We start from the raw sequence: 18,944 nt of genomic DNA on the forward strand, positions 1-18,944 counted from the left end.
CTACAAAATTTTATTTAGTGTGACCTTTTTAAAAGCCCTCGGAGGTGGATAGATAAAAAACCGCTTCGGTTAATGGCCAGCATTATCCGAGGCGGTCACTTTTTATTAACCGAGTCGGTTATAGAAATCCGCCTCGCAAAGTTGATTAACCGAGGCTGTTGTTCTACCGCAAACACCTCGGTTAAACGATTAACAGAGGCGGGCACCCTATAGAATCCGCTTCGGAAAATATCTGAGGCCCAAAGTGGCTCAAAAAGCTCATTACCAGGTTTCGTATATATAGCTGAGTTAGGGTTTGGAACTCTCGTCTCTTTTCTTTTCTCCTCTCCATCCCTCACAAATGCCAAGCGTCGCCGCTCTCTCACACTCCTCTCCCTCCCTCACTCCTGTCCTGGTGGTGGCGGCAGAGTGGCCCGGAGCCGCGTCGGCGCGGCACCCCGGAGCCGCGGCAGGCGCGCTGACCCAGAGCCGCGGCGGGCACGACGGCAGAGCGTGGCAGACCGGATGCGGCGGGGTGGCGGAACGGCAGCCCAGGACGCAGAGTGGCGACAAAACAGCGGCCCGGGACTCGGCGAGGCGCGGAGCAGCGCGGCGGCGGCCTGGAGCCGTGGCGGCAGAGCACGGTGGCAAAATGCACCTCCAGCCACCGACGCCACGCCACCTCTGGCCCACGACGGCGGCCGCGCCCCCTCCCTCCATCGCGCTCCTGCTCCAAGCGGTCGGCGGGCGAGACGGATCCGGTGGCGCTAGGGGCGGATCCGGCGGCGGGCGGGGCCGATCTGGTGGCGCGGGGAGCAGATGCGGCGGCGGGCAAGGCAGATTTGGTGGCGCGGTGGAGGCTGCTCTGCTGCACAAGAAGTTTGATAGATTTTAATTTGTTGCAAATAATGAACCATCGATGTGGAACAGTACTGATTATCATGCGAAACTGATGATAATATAATAATAATGATATGAATCAACACTACTACAAAATTTTATTAACGCTCTGGCTGGCAGGACCCCAATTTGAAACACCGTCCACTCCTGGGCTCCGCTCATCCGTCCGATCGGGGTTCGGCGGCCAAGATTAGGCGCGTCTTCCTCGTCTTGGGCTCCGCCGCCGACCATGCCGCGAGCGCGCCAGGACCACAGTGTTTGTGTTACCCTGGTTCCGCGCGCACTGGATGCGATAGGTGCAGAGCAGAAGCTGCTCCATCGATCGCGAGTGGAATCGGCGCGACGATGACGGTGCTCCTGCCAGCCAGAGCGTGCCGGGGGATGAGCAAGCGCGGCAGCACATTCTATCCCCGCCGTACTGGCCGAACCAATGGACAGGTCCTTCACTAGCTCATGGTTGGCTCAGAGCTCGGACCACAGAGGCCATGGCGGTCCGCCCACCTCACAGGGAAAGGAGGTGTGCTGTGGCGAAGCCCGCCTGCTCTGCTCATGGCAAGTTGAGCACCCGAGTTCGGCATGCAGCTTATCAGAAACCTGCTGCAGCGTGGAGAGTCCGCATGTCTTCAGCGCTGCAGCTTGCTCCGGTGTCATGTTAAAGAGTCCCTTCTCTGGAACCAATGAAGCATCTTGGACTCCTGACAACAGCATTAGCACATTGTTTGTTCAAGAATTGTAGCGCTGTTATACGATGCGTGCTAAAGCTGCAGCCCGTCCAAGAACAGAGAGATGGGAAGCACTTCCTGAATCGTGGCAAGAAGTTAGCTAGAAGATCCTAACAACACATATGCAGCATCACTGCACCTCACTCTGCTTCCGTGATGGTCGCTGGCGCGCATGAACCGTGTCGGCGGTAAACCACCTATAAAATAGTCTAGATTACTAGATGTGGATTTGCGATGCAGTATTTGATTTGCTTGATCCATAATTAGCGTCTGTTTAGAAAGAAAGATAACGGTAAGCAGTCAGGGAAAATAAATAACGATAAACAACTTATGCAAATAATTGGGTGAAGTTAAAAGAAAACTTCGAACATAGAGCATCAGAACAGGACTGTGCATTCTACATAGTTCATAGAGCAGATATGCCCTTGCTTCATTGTGTTGGAAGTGAGATTGCTGGAGTTCGTGATTGAGATCGACTCAGTGCGGTGTTGTCTACACAATAAGAGATGATCATCATATAGCTTTTGGCGGTTAGACATGTCAATTTTAACATTAAAGTTTCTAAGAAGACAGCTGTTGTGAATAGTTTTGTTGATGCATAAGAATCAAGACAAGGTCGAAGCAAAGGATTCAGAAGAAGTTTGAAGCGCAGTCTTTTTTAGCTTTCTTTCTTAGTCTTTGTCTTTCTTATTTTCTGTTTCTCAAATTGAGGCTTGGAGTCTAAGTACTCGTGTATCTTCTGGCTAGGTGGTCAGATTTCTTTGTGGTCGTAGACATTCGCTTATAAATGTTCAAGACTGGATATTTTTCCTTATTGATCTAAAAAGATATGCTCTTGCTAGAAAAAGAATGATTTCACGTGGTTACGATTACGGATACTATAGATAAGGATAACATTGTCTTAATTAATTTCGTCCAATCTGCCCCATCCCTTGCATATCGTCGTCCTTTCCTGGCCACTATTTCCCATCCAATGCCCGCACCGCACTGCTCGGGAGTTCTTCGCTAGCAAGTAGCATCATAATGCCGAATACAGGCATACAACGTGCGCTCAGTATCCAAAATTATTAGGAAACCAGTTCACATTCTAGATCCATTTTCACAGAAATAGACACATAGCAACTGCCTGTTCTAGTACTTAGTAGGCCCTGCCCTACCTGTAGATCAAGTGGATGGCTTGTTGCAAGATTCCTCAGGCCTATAATAATCAACCCAACAGTTTCTTGCAATTAAATCAATTAAGATTTATTCAAGTAACCCCAACAGTTATCCAGCAACTACACAGCAGATATGCCCATGCTAGAAAAAACATGTCTCCAATGTGGAACGCTAATAATTTATTAATTTGGTTATAGCTATCATAGTGACTCTGTAGCTTTCCCTGATGTTGACCTAATGACCTTAGGTTTAAAGACCCAACTGTGTGCCTTCTTTGCAGCTAGAATAATCTCGATGAGGGAACATGCAGATCTCCTATGTATGACATTTGAGCCATTTTAACAATCTAGGACTGCAAGTAGAATTTCATAGTGCAGCCTAAGTTAGCCCAAATTATTTCTAGGACAGGGAACTTTTAGTACTCCCTCCGTTCTCGCATATATGACCTCAACTAGCTAGTTAATTGTCCTAAGGGCCATTTATTTGCGAACGGAGGTAGTTGACGGATTTTAGAAAACAGATCTAGTGTTGCTGTGGAGACATGAAAATGGCTTCTAGACTTTGCAACAAAAGTATCTTGGTTCTAGGATGACTCAACTGCGTGATTTCTTTTTTTTTTGCAGGTAGAGTCCGAACAGCTCCTAACTAACCATTAGCCATTAGCCAGCTAACTGTTAGCTGTAACGAATCCAAACCAACCCTTATAGCAAAAGCACTACAATGCCACTTTAATTTTAAAACCACTAACAGACTTGGGGCCAAAATCAAACGGTATTAAAGTTGAGGATCAGTACTACTAGACAAAACAAAAAAAGTTGAGGTGAAAAGTAGTACTTATTCCACTAACAAAATGGTACCTTAAACTGATGCTGTTACAAGACAACGCCTTAACCACTCCTTTTCTGTGTATTTTAAAACACTTTCAGGCATTTAAGACGTGCTCCATTACGAGCTAGCTTACTCGGTTAACCAGCAGCAGGCCCTATAAATGGAGATCAATACAGGGGCACACAGAGTAGTTGGTTAAGCATTGCACCAAGTCAGTGCACACAGCTCATATGGCTGCAATCAAGGATACTGTTGCTAACAAGGAGGCCATCAGTGCCTTCGAACCTAGTTTGTGGGGCGACTTCTTTGCGACCTATACTTCTGCTCCCTTACAGGCATGCATTTATAATTTTATTAGCTGCCAGCATGCTATTTTTTTATCTTTTTAAATAATTTATTATATAAGTATATATGTGAGTCCACAAGCAGAGGTCGGAGGAGTGGATGCGAGAGAGGAGGGATCAACTTAAGGGGGAAGTATGCCGGATGTTTGAGGATGAAAAGGCCATGAGCATGGCTGACACGGTGAAGTTGGTGGACACGCTTCAACGCCTTGGCATAGATAACCATTTCATCAAGGACATCGACGAGGCCTTATATTGTGTCCATGATAACGAGTTGGAGTTTGCCAACTCCAATGACTTGCATGTGGTTGCCCTCCAGTTTCGTCTCCTAAGGCAACATGGATTTTGGGTATCTGCAGGTAAATACACGTTTCTCCTTCTTTTCCTATTGCCACCCTATATACATTCTCTAGAAAGTGTTTATCATCATATAGTCTTCTTATAACATTTGAATGTGTCTATACTATTATACAATAGAAGTTATAGAAAAGGTCACTGGTATAGGAGCTTTAATTGAAGAATATATGCATCATGTAGATGTATTTGACAAATTCAGAGATGACACCGGTAGTTTCGACATAAATTTAAGCAATGACACAAGGGGCCTGCTTAGCTTGTACAATGCTGCTCACATGGCGGTCCCTGGTGAGATGGTCCTAGATGATGCTATCACCTTCACCAGGCGCCACCTTGAGGCTGCAAAAGGCAAAAACTTAGTGTTGGAATGATCTCTTTCCTAATAGACCCAACGGTCTATTAGGCCCCTAATCCGCGCCCTGATCGGGGGCGCCCAACCCTTAATGGTTGGTGGGCCCCCGCTGCACAGCGCTAGAATAAAAGGGGTGAAGGGGCCGGGGCACGCACAACGAAGTTCGTCGCGCCGCCAGTACCCTTTCCCACATCCTAAACCCTAGCCGATCTAGGGAGAGTGCTGGAGCAGCGGGAAGCCCCACCTACGCCGCATTCACCGCCGCCAGCTCTGTCACGTCGTCGCCGCCATCGTCCGCGACGCCATCGCTCCGGCATCAACTACACTGCTCCAATCGTCGCCGCCTTTGAGCGGATCTGCATCAACGAACCCGTGATGGCCGGATCTAACTCTACTGCAGGCTCTGAAGGTCCTCTACCCCGCTCCTCTATCTCTTTTCTCTATGCTATTGTTGTAGTTCTAGGTTTATCTTGGACTCAGATCAAGAAAAGTAAAGGAAGTCTCTCTTGATCGTGCACTGTGTGATCCTAGATCCCTTAACATTGGTATCAGACGCCTACACTAAGTGTAGATCGAGATGGGAAGTGTAGATTCGGTCACGAATCAAAGAATCAAGACACAGAAAAAAGCAAATCGATCCAAATCGAAAAAGAAAAGAAAAGTCGAAACCCTAACCCTAACCCTAACCCTAACCCTAAGAGGAAAAAGGGGGCGGGGCTTTACCTGGGTTTAATCACAAGCTCCACCGCCGGCCACCGGCCGCGTGGGAGCCCAACAGAGGGCTGGCTCGCCGGCACACAGATCGGAGCCGCCGCTCGTGGACTCGGGACACCTTCTCCACGCGCGGGCTCGGACAGGGCACCACCACCGAGCCGCTCGACGGCGGCGTGCTCCCACACGGGGGAGCACGCGCGCCGGCGAGAGGGCCGGCAGCGGCGTCGCAGCAACCTTCCCCGGCGTTCACCTCGTGGCTGCCGTGTTTTTTCGTGGAGAGAGAAGACGGGGAGGGAGCGAATGAAACTAGGGTTCAGGGGCAGCCGGCGCTCGCCGGTTTTTGATCCGCCGTGAAGGGCGGAGGGCCGTCGGATTCGATCCGACGGCTCACAGCGCTCGCGAGCGAGCAGGCCGGTTTAGGCCCAGGAGGGTGCCTCGCGCAGGCCGATTAGGCGGCCCAGGCCCACGCTGCGGCCTGGGCGCGGGGCGCCGCGCCCGTGCAGGCAGGCCGGGCGCCTGCTGGGCCGCGCACAGTGTGGACATCGGGCCAATTTCTGGTCTGGGCCGTTTAAACAGTGACAGATTCAATTGTTTTTTGATTTTTCAGAAGCCTTTTCATAGTATTTTGATTATAGTTTGATCTCTATTCAATTTCGCACCAACGTGTTTTATTGTTTAGAGATAAAAGTTTATTGTTTTGCTTCTGGAAATAGAAATTCTTACATGTTTCCGCTGCTAAGATTATATAGCTGCTTTTATACTTTAATTCGAACCAACGAGACAATTAAAGTTTAAGAGCATAGTTAAAAGTGAAATTTTAAGGATTATGGTATTGATAATTTTCTGACCAACGTTGTTAATTACAATACTGTAATTTCATAGTTTTTGTGCATTTATTTCTATTTCTGCCCAACGGTGATATAGATTTAATTGCATAAACAGTTGTATGTTCTATTTTGACCAACGTTGGAATTTTACATGCAATTATTGTTATTATGTTCTCACTATTTTTTGAAATTTTCAGCGGGGATGAACTTGATGGGATTCATCAGTCACATCCCGACTCTAAAAGGAGACAACTATGGCGAATGGATCAAGAAGGTTGATCTTGCTTTCGTCTGTGGAGAAGTGGATGAGATAATCACCACTCCAAAGCCCACTGAGCCACCGGCTCCAGTGAGAGGGGAATCTGACACTGATGCTGAGTGGCAGAAAAAGCAAAGGGACTATGCTCCCTTAAAGATGGCTTATGATCTCGAAAAGACAAAGTGGAATAACGCCAACAAGAAATGTTTGGCTGTTATAAAGAACACAATTGATCCTAACATTTTGGGTTCAATTGGAGAGTGTGATTCAGCTGCAGAATACCTTGCAAAGATAAAGAATCAGTTTACTGGTTCTTCAAAGACTTATGCCACACAGATCATAGAGCAGTTGATCACAAAAAGGTACTATGGCAATGCCGGTACGATAAGAGATCATATCATGGGGATGTGTGCTTTGAACTCCAAGCTCAAACCAATGGACTTGGATCTCAAAGAAGAGTTTATGGTGCACCTGGTGTTCGCCTCTCTGCCAAAAGAGTTTGCAACGTTCGTTGTAAACTATAACTCACAGCCAGAGAAGTGGAACATGGAAAAGGCAATTGCAATGTGTGCACAAGAGGAAGATAGACTCAAGAAACAGAATGGTGGGTCTGTCAATTTTGTGCATAATAACAAGAAAAGGCCTTTCCAAGCTGCTTCTTCCTCTAAAGCTAAAGACAAAGCCCCTATACCACAGAAGTATCAGCAACAGCGTCAGCAACAGCGCACTCCAGCTCAAGATGAGTGCTTCCACTGTTTTGACAAGGGGCATCGCAAAGCAGATTGTCCCGCTTATTTAAAGATGATAATGGCAAAGAATGGTGAGAATGTAATTTCATTTGTTAATGAATCCCTGTATTTAAAGTTTTCTAAATCTACTTGGTGGATTGATTCTGGTGCAACTGTGCATGTTGCAAATTCTTTACAGGGATTCCGTTCGACAAGGACTACGCAAAGAAGCGAAAGACACATTAAAGTCGCGAACGGAGTACAAGCAGATGTTGAAGCTGTTGGCGATGTCTCCATCGAGCTAGTTAATGGTTTCATGCTTGTATTAAAAGATGTTTTATTTGTTCCTTCGCTTCAAAGAAACTTGATCAGTGTATCACGCTTAGACACAGATGGTTTTGGTTGTCATTTTGCGAATGGCAAATGTGAACTATGGTTTGATAATAATTGTATTGGGGATGCTGTCCTTTACAATGATCTTTATTTATTATCTATGCGTGATAAAGTGCATTCTGTATGTAATGTGAATGTGAATGAATCCTTGTCAGAGAAAGAAACAAAGAAAAGAAAGAGAACTCAAGATTCTTCATCGAAATTATGGCACTGTCGTTTAGGCCATATTTCGAGGGGGAGAATTGAAAGATTAGTTAAAAGTGAAATTCTTCCACAGCTAGAGTTCTCTGATCTTGAACAATGCGTTGAATGCATTAAAGGAAAATTTGTAAAGCAAATTAAAAAGGGTGCCAAACGAAGTGCAGGAACGTTAGAAATAATTCACACTGATATATGTGGACCGTTTCCTGTGAAAAGTGTGGATGGCTATGATTCGTTCATAACATTCACAGACGATTACTCCCGCTATGGTTACATTTATCCAATTAAAGAAAGATCTGAAGCATTGGATAAATTTAAAATATTCAAAGCTGAGGTTGAAAATCAGCTTGACAAAACAATTAAAATAGTAAGATCAGACCGTGGAGGGGAGTACTATGGTCGACATACCCCTTATGGACAAGTTCCTGGACCTTTTGCGAGGTTTTTACAGGAAAATGGTATAGTTGCCCAATACTCTACACCGGGGGAACCTCAGCAAAATGGAGTAGCTGAAAGGCGCAACCGTACACTAATGGATATGGTGCGCAGTATGATGAGTTATTCCACATTGCCATTGAGTCTGTGGATGGAGGCATTAAAAACCGCCATCCATATTCTCAACAGAGTGCCAAGCAAATCGGTGCCCAAAACGCCGTATGAGCTATGGACAGGAAGAGAACCCTCACTGACTCACCTACGGGTCTGGGGGAGCCCAGCTGAGGCTAAAGTGTTTAATCCAAATATTGGAAAACTGGATCCCAAAACTGTAAGCTGCCATTTTATAGGCTATCCTGAAAAGTCGAAAGGTTTTCGTTTCTACTGCCCAGACAGACATACAAAGTTTGTAGAAACGAGACATGCTGTCTTTCTAGAAAGTGAAATGATCAGGGGGAGCATGGTACCTAGAGAAATTGACCTTGAGGAGAAGCGGGTGTATGTGCCTACTCCTATGATTCAAGAGCCATTTTTCTCACTACCTGTTGATGCTGCACCAAAAGTTCCTGAAATAGTGACGTCAGTACCTTCTTCGGTTGTTGCTGCGCCAACTATTCCAGTTATTACGGTGTCAACACCTGTTGCAACTTCACCCATACCAACAGTGAGCGAAGGTTTGGAACCTGTCATCCAGGAACCGCCTGAACCCGCGATTGGACATGAGGAGGAGGTGCTACAGCCCCCTATGGAAAATATGCCAGAAGTTGAGGAACAAAATGTGCCACAAACAGTGGCCCTTAGAAGGTCACAAAGAGAAAGAAGGTCGGCTATTTCTAGCGACTATGAAGTTTATAATACAGAAGAGATTCATATGGAGGGTGATCCCACTTCATATGAAGAAGCCATGAGAAGTATTCACTCATCTAAATGGCTGGAAGCTATGAAGGATGAGATGAAATCAATGAGTTCCAATGGTGTTTGGGACTTAGAGGAAATTCCTAAAGGAGCCAAAACAGTAGGCTGTAAATGGGTTTACAAGATAAAACATGACTCCAAAGGGAATGTAGAAAGGTTCAAAGCGCGACTCGTGGCAAAAGGCTTCACGCAAAGAGAAGGGATAGACTATAACGAAACCTTTTCTCCGGTTTCGTGTAAAGATTCCTTCAGAATTATAATGGCATTGGTGGCACATTATGATTTAGAGTTACATCAGATGGATGTAAAGACGGCATTCCTTAACGGGGATTTGTATGAAAATGTTTATATGGCACAACCAAAAGGTTTTGTCATAAAAGAAAAGGAACATATGGGGTGTCGCTTAAAGAAATCCATTTATGGATTAAAGCAAGCCTCTAGACAGTGGTATTTAAAGTTTGATGAAACCATAAGAAAATTTGGGTTTAAAGAAAATGAGGAGGACAATTGCATTTATGCAAAGTTCAGAAGTGGAAAATTTATTTTCCTAATCCTATATGTGGATGACATTTTACTTGCTAGTAGTGATGTTAGTCTGCTACTGGAGACAAAGAAATTCTTGTCCTCAAACTTTGATATGAAAGATCTTGGTGAAACTTCATTTGTTTTGGGAATTGAAATTCACCGAGATAGAACGAAGGGGGTATTAGGACTGTCACAAAAGGCATACTTAGAAAAGGTTCTAAAGAAATACAGTATGCATATGTGCAAGCCTTCATCTGCTCCAATAGTCAAGGGCGATAGATTTGGGAAATTTCAATGTCCCAGGAACCAGTATGAGATCGATCAAATGAAAGCGGTTCCATATGCTTCAGCTGTCGGAAGCCTACAGTATGCTCAAGTTTGTACACGCCCTGATTTAGCTTTTGTTACCGGGATACTTGGCAGATATCAAAGTAATCCAGGACAGGCACACTGGATCATGGTAAAGAAAGCATTACGATATGTGCAAGGCACGAAAGGCCTCATGCTAACATACAGAAAATCCGATTCCCTAGAGATAGAAGGGTACTCAGATGCGGATTTTGCGGGGGACATCGATGACCGAAAGTCCACGTCTGGTTATGTGTTCACACTCGCAGGGGGAGCTATATCGTGGAAAAGCTCCAAACAAAGCGTCACTGCGTCATCGACGATGTACGCTGAATTTGTGGCATGTTATGAGGCCTCGGGGCAGGTTGAATGGTTAAAGAAATTTATACCCGGTTTAAGAGTGGTAGACAGCATTCAAAGACCACTCAGAATGTACTGCGACAATGAACCAGCAGTGTTTTATGCTCACAACAATAAGTCAAGTGGTGCTGCCAAACACATTGACATAAAGTTTTATGTTGTGAAGGAGAAAATCCAGAATCACTCTATTACACTCGAGCATATAAGTACAAAGAAAATGCTTGCGGATCCGCTCACTAAAGGCTTACCACCCAATGTGTTCATGGAACACATAGCCGGCATGGGTTTAAGGGAAAGCCTGTGATTTCTGGAGAATAAAAAGGGCCCAAAAGATAAAGAATTTGTTTCAAAAACAGTGATGTGTGTGGTAGCTGTTGAGTCTATCGGCCTTGGACCGTGATGATAAAGCATGCTCTATTCATTAATCTGTGATGGAACAATTAAAGGAAAAGTTTCAAGTAAAAGTATAAAGTTAAAAGAACAAAGTGAGATCAAGGGGGAGAATGTTGGAATGATCTCTTTCCTAATAGACCCAACGGTCTATTAGGCCCCTAATCCGCGCCCTGATCGGGGGCGCCCAACCCTTAATGGTTGGTGGGCCCCCGCTGCACAGCGCTAGAATAAAAGGGGTGAAGGGGCCGGGGCACGCACAACAAAGTTCGTCGCGCCGCCAGTACCCTTTCCCACATCCTAAACCCTAGCCGATCTAGGGAGAGTGCTGGAGCAGCGGGAAGCCCCACCTACGCCGCATTCACCGCCGCCAGCTCTGTCACGTCGTCGCCGCCATCGTCCGCGACGCCATCGCTCCGGCATCGACTACACTGCTCCAATCGTCACCGCCTTTGAGCGGATCTGCATCAACGAACCCGTGATGGCCGGATCTAACTCTACTGCAGGCTCTGAAGGTCCTCTACCCCGCTCCTCTATCTCTTTTCTCTATGCTATTGTTGTAGTTCTAGGTTTATCTTGGACTCAGATCAAGAAAAGTAAAGGAAGTCTCTCTTGATCGTGCACTGTGTGATCCTAGATCCCTTAACACTTAGGTCTCCCATAGAGGAACAGGTTTCCCACAGCCTTGAGATTCCGCTCCCTCGATTTATGTGGCAACTAGAGTCCGTGCATTATATCACTGAGTACGAGAAAGAAGATGAACACGACGCCATGATTCTTGAGCTAGCGATGCTGAACTTCAACCTTCTTAGGAGTGTCCACCTCAAGGAGCTCATGTCCCTCACTGTAAGTTGAAATTTTAGTTCTTCCGCCCTGTTTTTATCCATTATTCATTTTCATTTTTTTTACCCACAACATGGTTTAACCAATTTCTTGTGAAGATGGTGGAGGGATCTCTATGACAATGTGAAGCTAACCTACACTCGGGACCGAATCGTGGAGTGTTACTTCTACAGCATCACCCTGTTCCACAGGGAGGAAAGCTCTGTTGCAAGAATCATACTTGCCAAGTTGTATGCGTTGTTAGTCCTGTTGGATGACACATTTGATGTGCGTGCCACCTTTGAGGAGTCCCAATTGTTGGATGAGGCATTACAAAGGTACAATTATTAACCTTCTTCTTCCTTTTCTTCTTCCTCTTGTTGTTGTTGTTGTTGTTGTTGTTGTTGTTGTTGTTGTTGTTGTTGTTGTTGTTGTTGTTGCAGGCTGTAAAGCTTTCTCTTCCACTTCCTAGCTTACTTGTGATCCCTCTATTTTGTGCAGCACCTCAATTATATGCTTATTATAAATGTACAATCAATTTAAGATATATATCTCTTGTATTAAAAAGAATGAGCAAGACAGACTTAGAGTAACTTCAATTGTGACTCGCATATTGTATGAACAAAAGAATCTAATAAAAATATGATTACAAGGAAGTGGTAAAAATGGTTGTGTGTGGTCCAGTTGTTTGCTAGAGGTTGATTTAAACAGTCAAACTAATTAGTTTCTTCCTTTATCATAATTATTTGTAGATGGGATGAGAGCGCGGTTTCTCTTCTACCAGAATACCTGCGCATGTACTACATCAAATTATTGAGTACCTTCAATGACATTGAGGATATTTTGGAAGCATCTGTTAAGTATCGTGTGGCTTACGTAAAAAGACAGGTGTACCTAGTTATCTTACGGAGCTATGAAATTTCTCAACTTTTGTTTGTCTATCTCAACTTGTTTGCGTAGCTTTGCGTCCCATGCTTGGTATCTTTCAGTGCTTTTAATAACAATGTTTTCTAACTGCAGGTACAATTGCAATAAAAAATTTCCATCCAACAGGCTAAATGGTTAAATGAAAACTACCTGAGCTTCAAATAACAAATAATGGAGGTGGCGGTAATGGCGACGGGCTTTCAGTTGATGTTTTAACGGCACTAATGGGCTCAAGCCAAATAGTAAACAATGAGGCATTTGAGTGGGCATATAACACGCCTGACATATCCCTCGCCACTGCAGAAATTGTTCGTTTCATCAATGACATTGCTGCTTACAAGGTACTACATGCAATTTCACTAATACTCCATCCTTTTTTAAATATTTGACACCGACTCTTTCATTTGAATATTCATCTTTTTTATAAACATTTGTAACAAATAGATAAACACCAGAATAAATATTATTTTCTGTCAAAGCTTGAAAACAATGAATGACGTCAAATATTTAAAAATAGAGGTAACACCAGATGCAATCATCTAGCAATATATTTCATCGGGTGGTGAATCTAAGACGCATTATTGCATTTTTAGGTAAAAACGATAACGGATGGCGAATGGGTATAACTTTAACATAATTGTTTTGGTTTAACTTTAACATGTAGCTTCAATATTGTTCATCAATTCACGCCTTGTGTAACCGATCATTACTCAAAACCACTGATTTGGAATGTGTATCAATAGAAAACATTGAGGGATGTAAATTTTAAAGGTATTGAAATGGATGGTGAAAATTAAAAGGTTATATTCGATGAATTTTTGGGTTGTATTCAATGAGTTGCATACACCAGCTGATTCAGCCTAGATTGGAGAAAAAAGCAAGCCGCTTGTTCTTGAACACTCTCCCGCATGTGGAGACTCCTTAAGGCTTCAAACATAGAACATGAATTTAATATAAATAGATGCCACCTTATAAGGTACTTCAATCATCGACATATCACACTGTTATTATTTTTTATGATAACAAATAATTAGAAAAAAAGGACAAATGTGTATATTGAAAACCACTTTGACCTCCTAAATATCAAAAGAATCTATGACCTTCTTGTATTGGAAAAGAAATGATATTTCATCAGTAACTGGATGGATCTGTGTATGTATTTCATAAACACATGTACCAATGCACGCAGCTAGGAAAGTGCAAGAATGATGCGCCCAGCGCCGTGGTGTGCTATATGACGGAATACAGCATGACTGAGGAAGAGGCGATGGCAGCGGTCGCCGAGATGGTGGAGCAAGTGTGGAGGAGGATGAACAGAGATTATATACCGATGAAAGGCACAATAAAGCCGGCGGCACAATGCTCGCTGAACTTGGGAAGGTCGTTTGAGACTTTCTACCTTCATGGCAGCAAGGACGGTGTCACCTATGGCAGTGATGTCAAGGAACTCATCACCCTGTACTTCCTGAAGCAAGTCCATGTCTAAGTGCAGCATATTATATAGTACTATATATGTAATGGTTAAATGCCATGTCGCGAAAAAAATAAAATGGCAGCAATAAAAAATATGGTCTCAACCTAGCTAGCAGGCCGAGCCTCTTCACTTAGTTGAGCCCGCAACGCACCATTGCCCTATTTGCTGGACTTAATCTTTTCTATATACTAGGTCTGTGCCTGTGCGTTACTACGGGTACCAAGAAAAAAATTCATACCAATATAAAACGCATGTGCGATACATGATATTTTCTGGCTTATTAATATTCACATGCAGCCCAAAAACCTTTCAAGGTACAATACAAATGTAATGCAATTAGCCGATTAAACCTGCCATACTGAGAAAAAAGATCCCTTTTACAATGCTTGGAAATGCTTTCAAATACTTCCCAATGCCTCCCAACGCCTACGCAAAATAGTTATTTTTGTTGATTTTATTGTTCCAAGGGCAGTATGGTTATTGCGCATCCCCAAATAAAAGCACTACCGCCCGGTCACGGATGCGAACAGGAGCGCCCTCGCACTCTTACTCGCACGTCTCCGATGCCATGCCCTCACCCTCGCTGGCTCCTGCCACCCGCCTCTAGGACACTGCCTCCCTTCGCGCTCCCGGCGGCCTCCTCCGGCACGCCTGCCTCCCACCGGGCTCCGACCAGCCTCGAGGATGCCGCCTCACTCCGCGAGCTGCTGCCGGCCTTCACAAGCAGCCAGAGCACCTCCGCGTCACCACCCGGCGATCGCCTGCCCCCGGTCCCCTGCACCGTCGCTCGGTATGCACTCATACTACATTAATTTGCATCCTGAACCCTAAATCAGCAAGCCCTATTTTGCTTCTCCTTTCTCAATAGGGCCCGCGCACACCTGCAGACATGCTCGGGCTGGCAGCTGGGGACGAGCCACTGGGAGCGTGCGGTGCACCGGGGACAACCAAGGCAGCTCGGGTGGGAAGGGGCAACGGAGGTCCGGGTAGAGGGGTAGGTCTGGCGGCAACGGCCGAGGCAGGTCAGACTGTGTCAGACCCAGGACAGCGGGACTGCCCACGGGCACAGAACATTCTAGAGTAGGGAGTAGTACATGGATATGCCCTACCTCTTTTTGTATCTACCCGAATAGGAGTAGAATTAGTCGACAGTCTCGGGAACTAGCCGAACCTCTCTGACTAGAATTCTAACAGAACTCAATTAGGATTTCCATGTAACCCTGCTTCCCCCAATCATATAAGGGCGAGCATGGACCCCTCCAAAACATCAAACAATACCTGAGGGAATACAAACCACCACACAGGACATAGGGTATTACGATCCGGCGGCCCGAACCTGTTCAAATCCTTGTGTTCCTTGCACCATCGCGTTCTGATCTCGGCGAGTCCCTACTCATAACCACTCTCCTCGGGATACCCCTCGGAGAACCCGACGGTAAAACACCAATAGCTGGCGCCCACCGTGGGGCATCTCACCAATGATCGTCAGAAGAATTCGATGGCCTCTCCTGACGACAATCCTGTGCTCGAAAAAGGCACTTCCCTTCGCGTCGTCTCTTGGATCTTCATCGCCGATGGATCAGGCGGCTTCGAAAGCTGCTCGATCGATCAAGATCCTCTAGAAGTTTCAGAAGCTGCAAAACAATGCGAATTCGACGAATTCATCGATCAACTCGAAGAAATCAGATTTTTGAACCTCAACAATGAAGCCCAAATTCAACCCGAATTCGGTGCAATCAAAGCCAAAACACTCTCCGAATTGGAAGAAGACTTGGAAAAACTGCTGGAAGATTCCAAGTAAGAAACTTCCACGAACGGAAAGACCACACTTTCCAATTGCATCCGCATCGCTGAACCAAGTCTTCGGAAGAAAAAGTCAAAGACTAGCTTCAAGAAAATTACTCGCAAAAAGAAACAGTCGAAAAATACTTCTTCAAACATCGACGACATTGATGAAAAGATCGAGCACTGCCTCCAGAAAGCTGAAGACATGTTCAACATCAACACTTCTCTTGAAGAATTCTTCAACCAGCAGACTTTTAATTCTATAGAGCTAAAACAAGATCAAGCTTTCGTCATATATCTCGAAGAATTGGACGAAACAATCTCTGAAGACGAACTAGTTGAATGGTCACACGACATTGACCTGTTCATGGAAGGACTAACTAATCCCAACAAGCTTAAAGATCTCTGGGAGGACTAACTAATCCCAACAAGCTTAAAGATCTCTGGGAATAGTCCAAAGCGAAGAAGCTGTGGGATGACTCGCACAGGTCACTGGACCACCCTACAGAAGACTCAGTGTCAATCGAAGACTACATGAGTCGCTGGTGTAATGTTGTTCAAACTCCAAATTCACCCACCCCGCAAGAAGATCATCGCATGCCGCAGACAAGTTCTTCCGAAAATTGGGACAATTTGGAAAAATACAACAAATTCATAAATGAACTTTTAGTTCGAATCGAAGGCGGATGGCCCCCAGCGGACCACATCCAATATGTCACACCCGGTTTCAAGGACAAAACCGAATGCATAGCTATATGTATGCCAGGAGCAAGGGTGAGTACACTTATGTTTCTTTCTGGCTTGGGGTCTTGTATCACCTCTCAAGTCTTCATGTACTTCTGTCATGGAGTTAATTATCATTTTTCATTTTTTTTACACCAACTGGCAAGGTGTCCATCTTCTCCACACTTGAGACAGTATAGTCCAATATCATGGAATCTAGTCTTCTTACGCTTTGTTGGACATCCATTGGTATAGTGCCTTTCTTTACAGAACACATTCTCTTAGCATACTCATCCTAGCTTCATCGTCTTGTGGAACATCTGTTGGCATAGTGCCCTTTTCCACCACATTTATAGCACAGTACTCTTTTAATACGCCCATCTCGATTACCTTTATGCTGCATCTCCACTCTTGGTGGAATGGCTTGTGCACCAAGATTCTTCTTGATAGAGTTATCATATGGAGGTTGAACCACTTCAGGTTGTAGTTGGTTGGAACTGGGTTGAACACTTCTATCTGCCAATGGTTGTGGTAACTCCATCTTCTCTTGGCTTGCTTTACCAATTTGTTTCTTGGACCGCTTGCTTCTTTTAGGTTGAAACTCTTTGAAAGTGATAGTCCAATCCTCGAGGTTTATAGTCGGATTTCTATCTTCAGCTTGAGTAACTCCTTCTAGGTTTGGAACGTGCATAGATAACTTTCTATTGATATCTGAATGATAACGTTGCCTTGCTTCTGCTGTCATTAAGCTATCTTCTTGTAGACATCGACGGCCATAATGCTCACAACATTGGCACTTTTCTGAAGTCTTACTAATCTCATGTTGTTCCTCTATCTGTGGCTTTGGTGCTTCATAGTTTCTCTTACGCTTTTCATTGTTCCATGCTTTAGCTACTTGCCTCTTCACTGGTCCGGTAGGAATCTTTGCTTTGGTCAACTCCATGCTATTCGAGGATGTTGTTGTAGATTGCAACCTTCCTTGTAGGACACGAGCTTGCATAGCTAATAGCTTCTCTTTATCAAACGCTGGCAGACCGGTTGGGACTTGATTATCACTGCTAGCAGGGTTGTGGCTCCTACGAGAGGAGGCTTGCTCTGTAACATGCTGTTGGTTGTTGACCTTTGATTGGAACCATTGCTTGTACTCCTTGAGTTTGTGCTAGAATGTTGATGTCTTCTTTCTCCTTTCTGCTGGGGCTCACCATCTGGTTGCGTGGTAGGGACAAGGTCAGTAGAGAGAAAGAAAAAGCGAGTATCAAGGTAACGTCCATATTATCATCTTCACAAACTCTTGGTGGTTGCAACTTAAATAAATCAAGGAGGAGGGGAGAAAGATATGGGGGTAACAGAAAGAAAAAGAGAGCATTCTAGTCTTTAGCCTCTTTCATTTGTCGATCATCGTAGATGAGTGTTGCCATAAACTTCCTTCTTGACATCCATTAAAGGATTAGGTAGAAAGACAGAGGATAACAAGGAGGGGGAGGTATAAAAGAAGAACCCATATAGGCAACTGATGTCATTGTAGGTAGAAGACCCACAGTACACCAACAATCATTACAAAGATACGAATCAGACAAGGCCATAAAGACAAAACATCATCATGCAAACACTGAATTCCACCAGACAACACAGTCAAAGACGATGCTAATGTTGTTAATAGGGCTTCAAGGGGTACTCCTAAGCATGGTTATATCTTCTAGCTTCGTTGTTGATGACACATGCCTCCTTCAACTTGTTCAGCGTTGACTTCACCTTCATGATTGTAGTGGCAGTGAGAGTGTCATAACTTTGCTCAGGCTTGATTCTATGGTAGTGCTCTGAATTCTTCATCCAACATGAACAGAAATATGAGCAGGTGGTATAGTATCCAATTGCTTCGACTTGGCTCCACATGATGAACTAGCGGTCACATTCTTCAGATGATTTGGATAGACAAACATTAGGATAAATGGCGCGGATCATCTTTTTTTTTGAATCAGAAGAGATACTTTGGAATCAAGAATCAAGGGATGAATCCAAAGCGGCATTTATTTAGAAAGAAAGGAGAGGTACTAAGCTGATTGTGAATAAAGCAAAGGAAAGATAGATCCAAAAAAAATGAGTTAAAAGAATTTTAAGGAGCAATTTCACCAGCATATCAAAAGGAGGTGAGCTGGATGAAATTGGAAAATCATACATCAAAGGGGAGGTATGATCAAAATCAAGGAGTGATCCAGAAAAATAAATAAATAGACAATGTTGAGGATCTAACATTTGCAAAACAATGAAGTGCAAATGAAGAGAGAGTCAAGGTTGACTGAGGAAAGAAAAATAGTTAAGGAGTGAGAATATTCACCAAAGAGGTCAAGGATAAGGTAGGAATTGTTTTGGTGACATAAAAGGCCTTAGGAAGCGACCATTGCTATCTAGGCTTACGTTCTACAGTCGATACAGCTTTGATACCACTTCTGTCACACCCGGTTTCAAGGACAAAACCGA

General features: G+C 44.5%; 1 pseudogene; it reads left to right on the forward strand.

Moving 5' to 3' along the window:
• The first annotated feature begins 3,798 nt into the window (after positions 1-3,798).
• LOC120645237 lies at positions 3,799-13,980 on the forward strand (annotated as a pseudogene).
• Positions 13,981-18,944: the final 4,964 nt, after the last annotated feature.

This window comes from Panicum virgatum, chromosome 8K (assembly GCF_016808335.1).
Source record: "Panicum virgatum strain AP13 chromosome 8K, P.virgatum_v5, whole genome shotgun sequence".
Lineage (NCBI taxonomy): Eukaryota > Viridiplantae > Streptophyta > Magnoliopsida > Poales > Poaceae > Panicum > Panicum virgatum.